The sequence below is a fragment of the Marmota flaviventris genome, chromosome 9 (genome assembly GCF_047511675.1).
Source record: "Marmota flaviventris isolate mMarFla1 chromosome 9, mMarFla1.hap1, whole genome shotgun sequence".
NCBI classification, from domain to species: Eukaryota; Metazoa; Chordata; class Mammalia; order Rodentia; family Sciuridae; genus Marmota; species Marmota flaviventris.
The window spans coordinates 128,571,974-128,575,532 of record NC_092506.1 but is presented as its reverse complement, the minus strand read 5'-3'; the positions used below and the strand labels follow the sequence as shown (position 1 = coordinate 128,575,532).

Sequence of the window (3,559 nt, the reverse complement as noted above, 5' to 3'; positions counted from 1 at the left end):
TAAGGAAAATTGACAATATTAAAATCATATTTAGGATAGAATACAAAGAAATCATAATTAATAAAAGAATAAGTGCAAATCATCCAGAAAGATTTTTAAAAATTTGAAAATGCCTTTCCCCCATAAGCCTGCAGAACCATCATTGGATGATGATAGCAGCATAAAATATTTTAGGTTCTAAGGTGGAGACTAAAGAAAAAGAAAAATGTTGATGGCTTCAGAAGTTCTTTTTCTCCTTATAAGTTTTTTTCTTAATTTTTATTACTTTTAATTTGGTGGAGAGATACTGAAAAACTTCCATGGCCCAGGGAGAATTGCCCCACCTCTCCACCTCCTATGCCCTCCACCCATATTTCTTTTTTTTTTTTTTTTCTCAATCCACCTTTGTCCCCTCCTCCGCCCTGTCCTTTCCCCAGTGACAGGACTTGGCAGCGGTCACTGTTGGGGAGGAGGAGGGAGGGACGGCCTTGCTCCTGAGCCCCCCTCCTCTGCTCCAGAGCTGGTTCAGTCCAACTCTCTCATGCTGAGATGAGGAGGAGGAGGGGGAGGGTGGAGCAGGGAGAGGAGGAAGAGGAGGAGGGGAGGAGGAGGAGAAGGAGGAAGAAGAGTGGAGGAGGAGGAGGGGGAGGAGTGGAGCAGGAGGAGTTGCTAACAGGAGGAGTTATAACAAGGGAACTTGGCGGAGGCAGCCTCAGCTACAGCTTTGGCAGCGAAGGTCAGCGCACTGGGCAGCCGGCACCTGAAGGACCAATGACTGGAGCCAGTCACCGCGCCTTCCTCAGGGGCTGCGAAGGCGGGTGGGAGGTAGGCGGGGGCTCCGGGTCCCCACCCCGGGCTGTGAGTGCCCACACGGAGCCCCGAGGAGCCGAGCGCCCCCAAGAGGGCTGTTTCTGGGTGTGGGGACCGCTGCCCGAATGTGCGGAAAAGGGGAGCTGCATCCCAGAGGCGCCATGGAGTTGGGGTTTGGGGTGGGGAGGGCGGGAAGCGCGGGGGAGAAGCGGAGTCGCGGGAGAGAAAGGAGGCCTCCAGCGCCTCGGGAGAACTCCGGAGACGAGTCCCGGAGCGCGAGGCGGGGGGAGGCTGCAGCCCCCGGTGCAGGCCAGAGGTGAGCGCCGAGGCGGGGGGCGGAGGGGCGCAGGCGCGGCCCCCACTGGAGAAGCGAGCGCCTGCCGCCCAGACTGGTGCGGGGTTGGAGACAGCCTAGGCTCCAGCTCTCCCCAGGGCAGCCAGGGGAGGCAGGACTCGGGAAGTGCTGGGGGTGTGTGAAGGTGAAGCGGAGTGTCAGAGGCAACCCCCGGCTGAGCCTCTAGGAGGAGAAGGAGGAGGAGGGGAGCCCCGCCCCGCAGGCGGCCGCCCTTGTCCGCGCCGGGGGCAGAGACAGGGGCGCCGCACTACAGGGCCTGACAGGAAGGAGCTGCAGCGGGCAGGGCGGCGGAGGCTCTGGCAGAGCAGGCCAGTCCGTGGATGGGAGCCAGGCCAGCAGCGGTGGGGGCGGGAGCCTGGGGCGGGGAGCCAGAGCCGTTGGCGGGGAGCCGGAGCCCGGGAGTCGGAGCCAGGGCCTCAGAGGCGCCAATCTCGCTCCCCCATGACTTAACTTTCTGGGTAGACATGTGTGCCAGAGGTGCGCTGGGGCCAGCCGGGGCAGGAGGAGTCCACCCATATTTCAGCTCAAAATTGTATTCATGGAGTTCTTGATGTCTAAAAAATTTTGCTTTATGAAAAGAACCAACTACTCTCAACTTTTATTCATTGTAATTAAATTATTCCTTTGTACATGGAATAAAAAAAGAAATTATTAAATTTATTTGAAGACATCCGAATAACATTTGGTTATGCAGTCTGCCTATTTAATATGACTTGCAAAATTGAAAACTGCACTGGAATTCAAAGTCAATAGAAAAATCTCTAAACTTTTTTAAGGACATTCATCTCAAAATGTGGTTTAAAATTAGGCACTTCACCATCTGACACAGGAAGAGAAAGATAAGAAACCAAATAAAATACTAGCAAAGTCTGATAGAAACTCTCTTTCCAAAATTAGACTTATTAATCTTCACATGAGAGACTCCATTTTCTACAGAGGGCTTATTTTTTAATATACAAGACCCCCTCTCCTCCCCACTAAACTTAGAAAATTACACTGGTTTCTTGGGGCTTCTGCCCAAGTTTCTTCCTTATGAACCACTGACATTTCTGCAAACCTCCTCTAAATATTGTGAGAGATAGAAGTGGCTTTTTATTTGGAAAAGTAGTTCTGATTTAGGATTATCAGTGAAACCCCTTGGGGCTTTATTGAATCATGTCAACAGCTGTCAGTAATAATATGTACTTTGCTGGCCACGACATAATGTATTGATATGTATAAAACAATGTTATAAACTGGAAAAAATATGTTTTTTTATAATTTATATGCAGTCTTATGAATAATACAGAGATCTTTGTGAGCATAATGGTACTGTAGATAATAAATTTACCCTGTTCTCTGGCCTGCCAAGAGAGTTGTAAAGCAGAATATATTGGTTCACCTTTGTGATAATAAGCAATTTTAGTATGTCAGTAGGTTCTAGCTACATTTACTTCTGAGGTCTTAAAGAATAGTGTGCTCTAAATGGTTCTTGGAGTGTTTATACTGGCTTTGACTCTCCTGGGTAATGTTTCAGTGAGTGATATGATCAGATAACAAGTGGCACTATTTCTCAAGTATTGATATTGTGATATCTCCTGTAGTTTTATTGGCTGGAGTAGCTGATTTTTTCTTAACTGGATCTGTAGTTCTTTGTATGTATTTTTAATATGATTTTTTTAAAGTGGTTTATAGACTTGTGTACATTTTCTAAGTGATATCACCCTTCTTTCTCAGTTATTTTTGCATGGATCAGGAATCAATATGTCCTTACTGTTCTTGGTTTATCTTCTTGACAAAATACAGACACCCTTATAGGAAATGTTTCTCTTGAAACTGAAATAGTGATCAATTCATCACCTCTTCATGTGTTCCAAATAGTAACAAGACATCTGCATTGGTAGCAAATCATAATTGATTATATAAATTTAATTTAGAGTAACATGTTTACATAAACTTTGTGAGAATAGCCAAGCTTTCTGTGTTTATTAATTTCTCCTACAATAACAGTAAGGGTGGTGATTTTTGCATAGGAAGAAAAACTCTGATATTCAATCATTCTTTTGGCTGATAACATACAACTGAATTTTTAACATGTTGTAATTTCCTCACAGGATAACAAAGAAGAAATAAATTTATAAGCAGCACTTTATTGAAGGTAATAGCTTTTCTACAAGGGGTGAAACATTTCATTTTGTTCTTATTTTCTTAAAACGGCATAGACTAATTCTGAGAAAGTATTTAAGCACTTTATTTATTTATATACATTTTTGGATGTTGATGGGTCTTTATTTTGTTTATTTTGTTTATATGCAGTGCTTAGATGAAACCCTGTGCCTCAAACATGCTAAGCAAGTGTTATACCATTGAGTCATAATCCCAGCTCCAGGCACAAACACAGGTCTTTCAGGTCTTTCTTGATGTGTAGACTTTCTC

The 3,559-nt window shown here is 45.3% G+C and overlaps 1 long non-coding RNA gene across 1 annotated transcript; it reads left to right on the top strand.

Moving 5' to 3' along the window:
- The first annotated feature begins 1,004 nt into the window (after window positions 1-1,004).
- Window positions 1,005-3,270, top strand: LOC139707152 (uncharacterized). Its single transcript, XR_011708688.1, has 2 exons — window positions 1,005-1,105; window positions 3,238-3,270. It is a non-coding gene; the product is annotated as an uncharacterized lncRNA (long non-coding RNA).
- The last annotated feature ends 289 nt before the right edge of the window (window positions 3,271-3,559 follow it).